The sequence below is a fragment of the Oncorhynchus gorbuscha genome, unplaced genomic scaffold (genome assembly GCF_021184085.1).
Source record: "Oncorhynchus gorbuscha isolate QuinsamMale2020 ecotype Even-year unplaced genomic scaffold, OgorEven_v1.0 Un_scaffold_7111, whole genome shotgun sequence".
In the NCBI taxonomy this organism is placed as follows: Eukaryota; Metazoa; Chordata; class Actinopteri; order Salmoniformes; family Salmonidae; genus Oncorhynchus; species Oncorhynchus gorbuscha.
Genome location: NW_025750569.1, coordinates 1,066 through 16,227, shown reverse-complemented (window position 1 = coordinate 16,227; position 15,162 = coordinate 1,066). Strand labels below are relative to the sequence as shown.

The 15,162-nt window shown below is 47.6% G+C and overlaps 1 pseudogene; it reads right to left on the bottom strand.

Annotated features, from left to right (window-relative positions):
- Window positions 1-1,546: 1,546 nt before the first annotated feature.
- Window positions 1,547-14,410, bottom strand: LOC124029641 (annotated as a pseudogene).
- Window positions 14,411-15,162: the final 752 nt, after the last annotated feature.

Sequence of the window (15,162 nt, the reverse complement as noted above, 5' to 3'; positions counted from 1 at the left end):
AACAGCATTTACCACAAATGCAGAAACATCACCTTTGGAAAAGCATAATTTAATTTAAACAAAAGACAAAACAGAAAGTCGTTTAATTCAAATGTTTTTTTTATATTTCAGTAAAATCTACTTGAATACACTTTGAAACAAGAGTACAACAAAATAGAATATACTTCAAATGTTGAATATACAAACTAGTTCAGTTCCGAACAGCTTTCTGCCACTTCATACGACTAAGGAAAGCAGAAACTGCTGAAGGAAAGGGAGGGGGCGGAGCCAAGATGGCTGACGAGCAGTTACCCTAGAGACCGTTACCGTGGGGATGTAGACGCAGGCCTATGGTCAAGGCCTACTAGGAACTAACTCAGGGGTTGGAGTCAATTCCATTTCTATTGCTAAATGATGCTAATTTTTTTTTTTTTTTTTTTTTATCATTGAAGAGAATTGGAATTTCAGTCTACTTCCTGAATTGTAATGGTTTTGACCCCAAACCCTGTAACCGACCCACTGACCTGGGCTTCAGACTATAAGAGAACAAGGTTGTTGTCGTATTGTTCTATAACACTGTGCTTGGTACAAGGTATCCAAAATGGTCAAGAAACCCGTAACACACAAAACAAAAAAGCTAAATGACCTTATAAACAATGAATGACGAATAAGAACAGATCATTCTAAGGCTGTTTGTCGTGAATTCAATTCCCTAAACTGTATAATAGTTATATACACAAGTCCCCTTGGCTTTATATTTTCCCCTTGTAAGAGCTGATCCTAGAACAGCCCGCAGTCTTTACGTGTGGTTGGTTAACGCACCGGGAATCTGCACAGTGATTCGGCAAATCAAATGCTGGTCGTACACAGATACATTTCTATACAAACCCCCTCCTCCATCTCTCTCCTTTTCCAGTTCATTTTTTTTTGGTTTTTAATAATTAGCCTTTTTTGTTTAGTGTTCTCGTTTTGTCTTTTTTAAAGTTTGCATTTGTCCGTTGTAGCTTAGTCAGCTAGTGTCGTCTGCCAGAAACAGAACCTGTAGTGATATAAACTTGACTTGGTCCCTTTTTCTGAAGGAGATTCTTCCCTTCTGAGAAGTCATTGCTGGGCTCCTGTGTTGGCTGGGTAACCGACAGTATTGTACAGCTCAGATGACACCCTATTTCCTACAGAAGTAGTGTACTGTATAGGGAATAGGGGGCCATTTGGGATGCGATGGGGTCTCCATAGAGATGAGGCTGTGGTAGGAAGGTAGACCCCCCCAGGGTAAATCAGAGCTGGTTGTGGGTCTTTATAGTCTCTCAAACTGTCATGTAGAAAAAGAGGAACAAACTATGTGGGCAAAACTGTACAAACAATGTTGTGTGTGTGTGTGTGTGTGTGTGTGTGTGTGTGTGTGTGTGTGTGTGTGTGTGTGTGTGTGTGTGTGTGTGTCCGTACTTGTGGCCTCAGCACTCCGGATCTTCTGACTTGATCTCAGGACCTCCTCTGATTTAGACGACTACCGTGATGATCTCCTGTGCTTCCGGTAACGTGGTCTGGACGGGGGAGGGCCTGTACCGTTCTAACGGTCAGCGTCTTGGCCTGCTGCTGCTGTTCTCTCGAGTCGCCGTGCCAGATCTCTTGATGATGCCGCTGATATGGGATGCCGCCACCGGAGCGCTCTGATTAGCTGTTGTCGTCGGCCACGGTGACCACTGCCGTCCCGGTCCCGCCACCTTGCGTCGTCGTGACGATATGATGTGTCTGTTGTTGTTGATGATGATGCAGCGTTGTGGGAACCCAGCCTCATCACCTTGGTCACAGGGATACAATTTGTAATTCCATAAATGAAGACTCATGTTTGAACTGTAACAAAAATAAATACAAATTAATAAACAAAAAACACATTAAGTCTGTGCCCAAATGCAATACTTTTATACTTGCATGTCAGTATCTTGTGATGTTTTAAAGAATGTGTTTTCAGATTTTTAGCTTAAAATGGCCAATAAAAAACTATTTTTAAAAACAGACACCTGTGTCCCTGCAGCCATGGTAACATGAGGTGCCAGGGCTCGTACCCCCCAGGAGTTTGTCCCGCCCAGGAGAGAGATGCTGCCCGTCGGGGAGCCCCCCAGGCCAGGCTTGTTCTGCTGCTGGTACTGGGCCAGCTGGTGGGCCGGGATGGTGATGATCTTAGCCAGTTGGACCGTGATCTTGTCTCCGTTCTCCGCTGTGGCTGGAACCATAGTGGGGATGGTCTGGATCACAACCTGCAGAGGAGAGAGATGGTTAGGAACAGGTCTACACATTCTATATCTATACAGAGTGGGGGGTCTGGATCACAACCTGCAGAGGAGAGAGATGGTTAGGAACAGGTCTACACATTCTAGATCTATACAGAGTGGGGATGGTCTGGATCACAACCTGCAGAGGAGAGAGATGGTTAGGAACAGGTCTACACATTCTATATCTATACAGAGTGGGGGGTCTGGATCACAACCTGCAGAGGAGAGAGATGGTTAGGAACAGGTCTACACATTCTATATCTATACAGAGTGGGGATGGTCTGGATCACAACCTGCAGAGGAGAGAGATGGTTAGGAACAGGTCTACACATTCTATATCTATACAGAGTGGGGATGGTCTGGATCACAACCTGCAGAGGAGAGAGATGGTTAGGAACAGGTCTACACATTCTATATCTATACAGAGTGAGGGGTCTGGATCACAACCTGCAGAGGAGAGAGATGGTTAGGAACAGGTCTACACATTCTATATCTATACAGAGTGAGGGGTCTGGATCACAACCTGCAGAGGAGAGAGATGGTTAGGAACAGGTCTACACATTCTATATCTATACAGAGTGAGGGGTCTGGATCACAACCTGCAGATGAGAGAGATGGTTAGGAACAGGTCTACACATTCTATATCTATACAGAGTGGGGGGTCTGGATCACAACCTGCAGAGGAGAGAGATGGTTAGGAACAGGTCTACACATTCTATATCTATACAGAGTGGGGGTCTGGATCACAACCTGCAGAGGAGAGAGATGGTTAGGAACAGGTCTACACATTCTAGATCTATACAGAGTGGGGGGTCTGGATTACAACATGCAGAGGAGAGAGATGGTTAGGAACAGGTCTACACATTCTAGATCTATACAGAGTGGGGGGTCTGATTACAACATGCAGAGGAGAGAGATGGTTAGGAACAGGTCTACACATTCTAGATCTATACAGAGTGGGGGTGGTCTGACTCACAACCTGGAGAGAAGAGATGTGGTTAGGAACAGGTCTACACATTTTAGAGCTATACAGAGTGTGTGTGTGGGGGGGTGTCTGGATCACAACCTGGAGAGAAGAGATGGTTTGTGTCCCTCAGCCGTCAAACTGTCCAGCCTGTCTGCACTACAGAGTAGCTAGCTGACACACCAACTAGCGTGGTTACCCACCTTCGGTTGGGAGTTTGCGTTGCCCGTTGCCGTGCCGATGGGAGAGGCGTTGGCCAATTGGTACGTCGCTTGGCCTCCCGACGTCCCTGGCGCCTGTTGCACGGCAACCGTTGAGATCTTCTGGCCCAGTGACGTTGTCATGACTACAGGCACTTGCATGGCAACCCTTACAGTCCTGGAGACGGAAACGATAACAAAATGGAGTCCGTGACAACATTTTGTATATACAAATTTACTAGATATCGATAGATAAACTCTTTTACATTCAGCATAAAACCTCCAAAGTGAATTGTGTGTTTCAGGGTCAGTATTAGGGTGAGTCTCTAACCTGGGTCCTGAGGCAGTGGCGATGATGTGTGTTTCAGGGTCAGTATTAGGGTGTGTCTCTAACCTGGGCCCTGAGGCAGTGGGGATGATGTGTGTTTCAGGGTCAGTATTAGGGTGTGTCTCTAACCTGGGTCCTGAGGCAGTGGGGATGATGTATGTTTCAGGGTCAGTATTAGGGTGTGTCTCTAACCTGGGTCCTGAGGCAGTGGGGATGATGGCCGTGTGAGAATGCTGCGTCTGGGTTCCGTCTGGCGCCGTGGAAATGGTCACTATCCTCGGAACCCCCACCGCCGCCCCGCCCCTGTCACCACTGCCTTGTTGCCCTTAGCAACCGGAGGATGGACCACGGTTCTAGTCCCACCCCTCAGGATGGTGGGCGTCGTGGCGAGCTCGGCCACATTCAGTATCGTCTCCGACGAGGGCAGGACTCTCTCGTGGTAAGACTTCTCTGAGCCAATAAGATCACCCGATCTCGAGTCGGCCTTGTCGTCCTCGATGACAACGATGTTCTTGGGCATCTCCTTGAACTGGTAGACCAGCCGCTGACCTTCGACCTTGGCCAGTATACCACGTTGGTAGTAGTACCTGGTAGAGAGGGAGGAGAAGGAGGGAGAGAGGAGGGTGAGGGAGGGTGAGGGAGGGAGAGGAAGGGAGGGAGAGAGGGGATAGGGAGAGGAGGGGAGAGAGAGAGAGAGGGGATAGGGAGAGAGGAGGGTGAGAGAAGGAGGGAGAGAGGAGGAGGGAGAGAGGAGGAGGGAGAGAGGAGGAGGGAGAGAGGAGGAGGGAGAGAGAAGGAGGGAGAGAGGAGGAGGGAGAGAGGAGGAGGGAGAGAGGAGGAGGGAGAGAGGAGGAGGGAGAGAGGAGGAGGAGGGAGAGAGAGAGGAGGGAGAGAGAAGGAGGGAGAGAGGAGGAGGGAGAGAGAAGGAGGGAGAGAGAAGGAGGGAGAGAGGGAGGGAGAGAAGGAGGGAGAGAGAAGGAGGGAGAGAGAAGGAGGGAGAGAGGGAGGGAGAGAGAAGGAGGGAGAGAGAAGGAGGGAGAGAGAGAAGGAGGGAGAGAGAAGGAGGGAGAGAGAAGGAGGGAGAGAGAAGGAGGGAGAGAGAAGGAGGGAGAGAGAAGGAGGGAGAGAGAAGGAGGGAGAGAGAAGGAGGGAGAGAGAAGGAGGGAGAGAGAAGGAGGGAGAGAGGAGGAGGGAGAGAGGAGGAGGGAGAGAGGAGGAGGGAGAGAGGAGGAGGGAGAGAGAAGGAGGGAGAGAGGAGGAGGGAGAGAGGAGGAGGGAGAGAGAAGGAGGGAGAGAGAAGGAGGGAGAGAGGGAGGGAGAGAAGGAGGGAGAGAGAGGGAGGAGAGAGAGGGAGGGAGAGAGGGAGGGAGAGAGAGGAGGGAGAGAGGGAGGGAGAGAGGGAGAGAGAGAAGGAGGGAGAGAGAAGGAGGGAGAGAGAAGGAGGGAGAGAGAAGGAGGGAGAGAGAAGGAGGGAGAGAGAAGGAGGGAGAGAGAAGGAGGGAGAGAGAGAAGGAGGGAGAGAGAAGGAGGGAGAGAGAAGGAGGAGAGAGAGGGAGGGAGAGAGGGAGGGAGAGAGGGAGGGAGAGAGGGAGGGAGAGAGGAGGAGGGAGAGAGGGAGGAAATAGTGGAGGGAGGGGATAGGGAGAGAGGGGTGGGGAGACGGAGGGAGGGGATAGGGAGAGAGGGGTGGGGAGACGGAGGGAGGGGATAGGGAGAGAGGAGGGGGAGAGAGAGAGGGAAGACAGAGGGAGGGAAATAGAGGAGGGAGGGGATAGGGAGAGAGGAGAGGGAGAGAGAGAGGGAGGGGATCATGTTCCTCCAAACCAACAACCTACACATTAACTCATGTTCCTCAGAGGAACTCATCCAAACCAACAAGCTACACACCTAACTCAGCTTAAAGCCTCTTCCACAGTCAATGCCATTTCAAGTGCTAGACGGTTGTAGGGTAAACCCTCACCTCAGAGCGCGTCCCATGGTCTCATAGTTCATGTCAGGTTTGTTCTTGTGTTTGCCCCAGAGCTTGGACACGGCCTTGGAGTCCACCAGCTTGAAGATGCCCTTCTCCCTCTGAGTCCACTTGATGTACCTGGGACACGTGTTCTTGTCCTGAAGCAAGTCCAACAGGAACTCCCACAGGTACGTGGTGCTGCCTGGGGGACCAGAGACAGGCGGGTCGGTCGGTCGGACAGAGAGACAGGCGGGTCGGTCGGTCGGACAGAGAGACAGGCGGGTCGGTCGGTCGGACAGAGAGACAGGCGGGTCGGTCGGACAGAGAGACAGGCGGGTCGGTCGGACAGAGAGACAGGCGGGTCGGTCGGACAGAGAGACAGGCGGGTCGGTCGGACAGAGAGACAGGCGGGTCGGTCGGACAGAGAGACAGGCGGGTCGGTCGGACAGAGAGACAGGCGGGTCGGTCGGACAGAGAGACAGGCGGGTCGGTCGGACAGAGAGACAGGCGGGTCGGTCGGACAGAGAGACAGGCGGGTCGGTCGGACAGAGAGACAGGCGGGTCGGGCGGACAGAGAGACAGGCGGGTCGGTCGGACAGAGGGACAGGCGGGTCGGTCGGACAGAGGGACAGGCGGGTCGGTCGACAGAGGGACAGGCGGGTCGGTCGGACAGAGGGACAGGCGGGTCGGTCGGACAGAGAGACAGGCGGGTCGGTCGACAGAGAGACAGGCGGGTCGGCCGACAGAGAGACAGGCGGGTCGGCCGACAGAGAGACAGGCGGGTCGGCCGACAGAGAGACAGGCGGGTCGGCCGACAGAGAGACAGGCGGGTCGGCCGACAGAGAGACAGGCGGGTCGGCCGACAGAGAGACAGGCGGGTCGGCCGACAGAGAGACAGGCGGGTCGGTCGGACAGAGAGACAGGCGGGTCGGTCGGACAGAGACAGGCGGGTCGGTCGGACAGAGACAGGCGGGTCGGTCGGACAGAGAGACAGGCGGGTCGGTCGGACAGAGACCACACTTATCCCTTCCTCTACGTTTAGAGCCTTAAACAACAGGTTAGACTTCACAAAGAATATGGTTGATGAACACTTGGTTGTGGGAAAACTAAGTCCAAGCCCCTAATCAACACATGAAGTCCTAGGGGTTTATGGATGTGTCCTTTCTGTATATTTGGTGTCCCACCTTTCCCTTCTCTGGGTTTTCTCTTGATGCTGAGGTCCGGCGATCCGTTGGACACAGCAGGCAGGTGGGTCTTTGGCTTCCTCCCCGCTACACAGACAAACAGACCAATAAAGTTATTCAAAATCAATCAAATCAAGACATGAGCATTTCACATTGCGTGCAATCTCCCAATATGCCAATAGACGGCGCTCTTTCTGTCTGCAAGATACAGCCAGTCCTATTGAACATCAACATCCTGTCTGCAAGATACAGCCAGTCCTATTGAACATCAACATCCTGTCTACAAGATACAGCCAGTCCTATTGAACATCAACATCCTGTCTGCAAGATACAGCCAGTCCTATTTAACATCAACATCTTGTCTGCAAGATACAGCCAGTCCTATTTAACATCAACATCCTGTCTACAAGATACAGCCAGTCCTATTTAACATCAACATCCTGTCTACAAGATACAGCCAGTCCTATTTAACATCAACATCCTGTCTACAAGATACAGCCAGTCCTATTGAACATCAACATCCTGTCTACAAGATACAACCAGTCCTATTTAACATCAACATCCTGTCTACAAGATACAGCCAGTCCTATTTAACATCAACATCCTGTCTACAAGATACAGCCAGTCCTATTTAACATCAACATCCTGTCTACAAGATACAACCAGTCTGACAATTCAGTCCTATTAACCATCATCATCTTTATAGTACCTTTATCATTAAAACCATTTAGGCTCTTTAGCATTACTTTGATGTCTTAATCAACAGCCAGTATCTCCAATCAACAGCCAGTATCTCCAATCAACAGCCAGTATCTCCAATCAACAGCCAGTATCTCCAATCAACAGCCAGTATCTCCAATCAACAGCCAGCATCTCCAATCAACAGCCAGCATCTCCAATCAACAGCCAGCATCTCCAATCAACAGCCAGCATCTCCAATCAACAGCCAGCATCTCCAATCAACAGCCAGCATCTCCAATCAACAGCCAGCATCTCCAATCAACAGCCAGCATCTCCAATCAACAGCCAGCATCTCCAATCAACAGCCAGCATCTCCAATCAACAGCCAGCATCTCCAATCAACAGCCAGCATCTCCAATCAACAGCCAGTATCTCCAATCAACAGCCAGTATCTCCAATCAACAGCCAGTATCTCCAATCAACAGACAGTATCTCCAATCAACAGACAGTATCTCCAATCAACAGACAGTATCTCCAATCAACAGACAGTATCTTTGGGTAGTATTATGGAAAGTTTCTTGATTTCTCAGTGGATAGCCAGTATTCTAGGGTGACCTCCGTGTCCTCATCCCTAACAGGTCGGTGGTCAGGCTCTGGTTCCTCTAGGAGGGTGACCTCCGTGTCCTCATCCCTAACAGGTCGGTGGTCAGGCTCTGGTTCCTCTAGGAGGGTGACCTCCGTGTCCTCATCCCTAACAGGTCGGTGGTCAGGCTCTGGTTCCTCTAGGAGGGTGACCTCCGTGTCCTCATTACTAACCTTTCTTCTTCCTGACAGGTCGGTGGTCAGGCTCTGGTTCCTCTAGGAGGGTGACCTCCGTGTCCTCATCCCTAACAGGTCGGTGGTCAGGCTCTGGTTCCTCTAGGAGGGTGACCTCCGTGTCCTCATCCCTAACAGGTCGGTGGTCAGGCTCTGGTTCCTCTAGGAGGGTGACCTCCGTGTCCTCATCACTAACCTTTCTTCTTCTTGACAGGATGTTGGTCAGGCTCTGACTCGTCTGGTTCCTCTATGAGGGTGACCTCCATGTCCTCGTCCATACAGTCTTCCGTAGACACCTCCACCACAGTCTCGGTCATCACGTCTGGACGCATCGCCGCGTGGATGAAGTCTGGGGTGGTCCCACACCCTGCCGGGATGAACACATCTAGTGGGACAAGAGGGAAAACGTTGAGAGAGAAACAGTGTGTGTTCTGGTGGATGTAACGTTGTGTGAACACCAACATTCGTATGACATCATCGGAGATCTACGACATCAATGATGTCTCTCTGTTCTAGTCTCTCGGCTGCTTATGGATGGAATATGTCATGGTGAATACCTGCTTATGGGTGGAATATGTCATGGTGAATACCTGCTTATGGATGGAATATGTCATGGTGAATACCTGGGCTGCTGCTTATGGATGGAATATGTCATGGTGAATACCTGGTTATGGGTGGAATATGTCATGGTGAATACCTGGGCTGCTGTTTATGGATGGAATGTGTCATGGTGAATACCTGGGCTGCTGTTTATGGATGGAATATGTCATGGTGAATACCTGGTTATGGATGGAATATGTCATGGTGAATACCTGGTTATGGGTGGAATATGTCATGGTGAATACCTGCTTATGGATGGAATATGTCATGGTGAATACCTGGGCTGCTGTTTATGGATGGAATATGTCATGGTGAATACCTGGGCTGCTGCTTATGGATGGAATATGTCATGGTGAATACCTGGTTATAGATGGAATATGTCATGGTGAATACCTGGGCTGCTGCTTATGGATGGAATATGTCATGGTGAATACCTGCTTATGGATGGAATATTTCATGGTGAATACCTGCTTATGGATGGAATATGTCATGGTGAATACCTGCTTATAGATGGAATATGTCATGGTGAATACCTGGGCTGCTGCTTATGGATGGAATATGTCATGGTGAATACCTGCTTATAGATGGAATATGTCATGGTGAATACCTGCTTATAGATGGAATATGTCATGGTGAATACCTGCTTATAGATGGAATATGTCATGGTGAATACCTGCTTATGGATGGAATATGTCATGGTGAATACCTGCTTATGGATGGAATATGTCATGGTGAATACCTGGGCTGCTGCTTATGGGTGGAATATGTCATGGTGAATACCTGCTTATGGATGGAATATGTCATGGTGAATACCTGGGCTGCTGCTTATGGATGGAATATGTCATGGTGAATACCTGGGCTGCTGCTTATGGATGGAATATGTCATGGTGAATACCTGGGCTGCTGCTTATGGATGGAATATGTCATGGTGAATACCTGCTTATGGATGGAATGTGTCATGGTGAATACCTGGGCTGCTGTTTATGGATGGAATATGTCATGGTGAATACCTGGGCTGCTGTTTATGGATGGAATATGTCATGGTGAATACCTGGGCTGCTGTTTATGGATGGAATATGTCATGGTGAATGCCTGGTTATAGATGGAATATGTCATGGTGAATACCTGGTTATGGGTGGAATATGTCATGGTGAATACCTGGGCTGCTGTTTATGGATGGAATGTGTCATGGTGAATACCTGGGCTGCTGTTTATGGATGGAATATGTCATGGTGAATACCTGCTTATGGATGGAATATGTCATGGTGAATACCTGGGCTGCTGCTTATGGATGGAATATGTCATGGTGAATACCTGGTTATAGATGGAATATGTCATGGTGAATACCTGCTTATGGATGGAATATGTCATGGTGAATACCTGCTTATGGATGGAATATGTCATGGTGAATACCTGGGCTGCTGCTTATGGATGGAATATGTCATGGTGAATACCTGCTTATAGATGGAATATGTCATGGTGAATACCTGGGCTGCTGCTTATGGATGGAATATGTCATGGTGAATACCTGGGCTGCTGCTTATGGATGGAATATGTCATGGTGAATACCTGGGCTGCTGCTTATGGATGGAATATGTCATGGTGAATACCTGCTTATGGATGGAATGTGTCATGGTGAATACCTAGGCTGCTGTTTATGGATGGAATATGTCATGGTGAATACCTGGGCTGCTGTTTATGGATGGAATATGTCATGGTGAATACCTGGGCTGCTGTTTATGGATGGAATATGTCATGGTGAATACCTGGGCTGCTGCTTATGGATGGAATATGTCATGGTGAATACCTGCTTATGGATGGAATATGTCATGGTGAATACCTGGGCTGCTGCTTATGGATGGAATATGTCATGGTGAATACCTGCTTATGGATGGAATATGTCATGGTGAATACCTGCTTATGGATGGAATATGTCATGGTGAATACCTGGGCTGCTGTTTATGGATGGAATATGTCATGGTGAATACCTGGGCTGCTGCTTATGGATGGAATATGTCATGGTGAATACCTGCTTATGGATGGAATATGTCATGGTGAATACCTGGTTATGGGTGGAATATGTCATGGTGAATACCTGCTTATGGATGGAATATGTCATGGTGAATACCTGGTTATGGGTGGAATATGTCATGGTGAATACCTGCTTATGGATGGAATATGTCATGGTGAATACCTGCTTATGGATGGAATATGTCATGGTGAATACCTGCTTATGGATGGAATATGTCATGGTGAATACCTGCTTATGGATGGAATATGTCATGGTGAATACCTGGGCTGCTGTTTATGGATGGAATATGTCATGGTGAATACCTGTTTATGGATGGAATATGTCATGGTGAATACCTGGGCTGCTGTTTATGGGTGGAATATGTCATGGTGAATACCTGGGCTGCGGTCTCCTCTCAGGCTGGTAACAGAGTCCATGTGCAGCAGAGCCTCGGCAGCCTCGATGGTCTTATCAGAACAGTAGATGCTGGTGCCAGACTGTTGGTAATGGACGGACGCCTCCACTGAAACAAAGGAAACACACGTTAGTAGAGGTGAAAAGCACCGTTGCAGGTCTGTACAGCCGCTGTAGACATTTCATCACTTGTACAGTACAGAGGGGTTCTGATGCATCCTACTGGAAATAAAAGTGGTGTTTGGTTACCTCAAGTCTGTTACCACGGTTTGGTTTTTATTGTGAAAACACTGTCGGTGTTCCACCATTAACAGTTTACTACCAAACTAAAAAGGTTGAGACACTTCAAATGGCTTGTTTACTACACTTCACACAGGACTTCTAAAGTCTGTCAAAGCGGACATCCTCTCTCTGGCGCCCCTAGCAACCGTTCCGTCTCCCGTTACTATGGCATAACTGATGTAGGATCAGCTGCAAATAAAAGTCTCTCTTTACCACCATGACCTACAGTGTCAGACTGACCTTAAAACAGATGTTACAGAGCATCAAGTAACTAACTAACCAAATAACTAACCATCTATAACTAACTAACAATAACTAACTAACCATATAATAAGTATTGGTTAGAAGTCATAGTTTCCTCCTTTCCTTTGGGCCCTAAGGTTTTTCCTTGTAAAATGACCCAATCTGTTTTCCTCATTACGGGCTGTCTACAACAAGAGGTCTAGAGGATTTCCTTGTGCTCATCTGGTCATGGTAAATCATTTGGGCTAGGAATTGTTTCACAAAAAAAAAAGGAGACGAGGAAAAATTATGCAATTTATTAGTATGGGGTATGTAGTCCTTCTGAGGAACTAGGAGACAGACTAAACCTAGGGATTACATTTACAGTACAGAGCAGACCAGAGCGCTCTGGGCCCTGGTCAAAAGTAGTGCACTATAAAGTGGATAGGGTGCCATTTGGGACCAATCCCAGGGCACCTGTTGTTGTCCCTCTCTGGGAAGCACGTATCTGGTTACCATCACCCCTGCCCATGTTTGGCTACGAGGCAGGCACAGGGTAGGGGAGAAGGGTTATCTTTAGGAAGACTGACTGCTGCCCCCCCCCAATCCCTCTCATTCAGACCCTGACACACACACTACCCGTCGTCCCAAGCGCAAACAAACTGTAGCCCCCACACACACACACACAAACAAGCAGAACTACTATAGGCACCTGATAGGCCGAGCTGCCGTTGAAACCAGGCAGGACTACCTAAATAAACCCACCATAGACCATAACATAGACTGGATACTTTGACACCGATACATAGGCTAGAAATAAACACAGACATTTGACATACATACTAAGATGCATTTATCTGTAAGCATATTATACATACGGATTTATAAAAGTGTTAACACTTTAAAAATATATTTTAAAAGTTAACTTTTTTACTGTAAAGTTAAGTAAAATGTTATGCATTTTCATATTTCTAGGATTCGTTCAACAGTGAGTGTTTTAGTGTTTGGTTAATAGAAGAGGTTGGTTATCCGAATATTTGGTTGAGTACGGACTCGGGTTGAAATAGTACTGCTGCACTACCTTATTCAGTCATTGTATTTAAGAAAATGAATTAACATCTGTAAAAAGCAATTGAGGCTAAAAGTCAGCATATTTCAAAAGTACAAAATGCGTGTGAATAAATATGATTTTCATCATTACGTCTCGACAAGCAAGAAAGAAAAAGCTGGTACTATTTGACCGAGCCAATAATAGCAAGTCCGACACAAAGTAGTGCAGTCCCCTATTTGACTTCCGTGTTTACACTCGCGTCGCCTTTCCCTCCAGTTCTCTTCGAAGACGGGTCTCCGTCCCCACGTCACTCACTCCCCGCCCGGACACCATTGGATAAGTCAGTAATCTTACGCCCACCCGTCTAGCAGCACTCATTGGCTGGTGGGAAGATTTCGAACGCCTCACGAGCGCCGTTGGTCAAATGGACCTGTCAATCAAGCCACAACCCGCCTAGATGCATAACAATGCTTCCCGCCATCGAAAATGATCCAAAAATATTTTTTTTTAAATCATCGTTAAATCAAAGGAAGAAAATGCAACACTCTAGACAATGTAAAAATAATAACCTTTGTATGGCGAACTGAACTTAAACGAGACACGATTTGCACTTAAAAATCGCTAGTGAGTAAACGCAAAAGCCAGGAAAAACCGTTAGCAGCCACTTCACGGGATAAACCACTGGGCCCACACTTAGATAACGGTGCGAATCCGACTCAGAAAAACGGTACATGACTGAAAACAGATGGGGAAAAAAGTCACAAAATGACTAGAATACAGCTTTCAACTAAATGTTTACACTCACTTCCGTGTCATTCAATGTTTGAAACAAACTGGCTGTATGTGTTATTCAACAAGGAAAAATATATCGTAGACTATATTTCAATACAGGGATAAAATCACAACATAAATTGATTCAATATAGGTAGATCATATAAACAGATTGTGTATTTAAAGCCATGATAAAACGCGGAATAAACATAAACCCACATGCCCTTCCGACTCAGACAGCGTGGCAAAGACGTAGGAAAGACAAACACATCTACAACACTTCCTGGTTTCAGCGGGCTCCTCTCTGCCAGAATAACCAGTTATTATGATACACATGGACGAAGAAACTATAAATCACGATATGCACGCTGATACGTGCAGATTGCGGTCTAATCCTCAGTGCTCAAATCCAAAACGGTAATTTTAAACATTTTAAGAAGGACTGAAGAAAGCGGACATCGCCATGCAGGTTACTAAGCAAGGTGATCACTTCCTGCTTTTGCCCTCCATTATTTCACCAAACTACTTAACGGATATGGGGGGCGCAAGCGGTCGCTAAAATAAACACACAACGTGTCAACAAACGGTCGCCGGTAGAACGAGTTCTAAAAATACCCCGTTACCTGCTCTGATGAGCAGATCGAGTTGGTTAGCGGGCCCCTCATGAAGTGAAGTCGCCATGTTCTTCCGTGTTGCAGATTCGCATTGACTTCACACTGAAATGCAAAAAGGCAGCCAAAATCACTCCGCCGCCAGAGGAAATCTCATCCAGACCGCTTCACAACCCCCACACCGCGGCAGACGGGTGTCCTTCCGCGCTAAACACAGGAAATCCTCCGCTCTCGCTCTCTTGAGCTCTTGCCAAAGATGGTGGATACATTTAGATGTCCCACTCAGGCCGTTAACCAGGTTTTAAAGTTCCCGTCTGCCAAGGGGAGGCTCTCCCATAAGGCACCAATAAATTAGCAGCTGGGTCTGATTCGCTTAGTCCATTGACTGTATATGAAGGAGGGGAAAAAAGGAGCGAGTGAGATGTCTCGCTTTCTTTTCCATCTCTGCTCTGCTCTTGCATCGATCGAACGGCAACCAAAGCAGGAAAACAGGACAATTCATCCATAATAGGCCCGTGCATTCAACATTTTAAAAAGCATAACAGAGCATTTTAAGACACCATTAATATAATGTATGTATTGCATTCCTAACAATGAACATTCAGCGCAAGGAATAAAGATTTTAAGAGCATATAAACGTGTCTTCATTTGCATTATGGCAAAGACCATAGTCTAAGTAGGAAAACCTGATTTAAAAAAAATCTCTCACTAAAGTAACTAAAAATGAAACAGTCTGCTGAGGTACCGAGTGCAGAAATGTTTATATCGATGCCAGAGCTTGTAGGTCATCATCCACTTTAATGGGTTAGTTTTCTGACTGGAGTCTC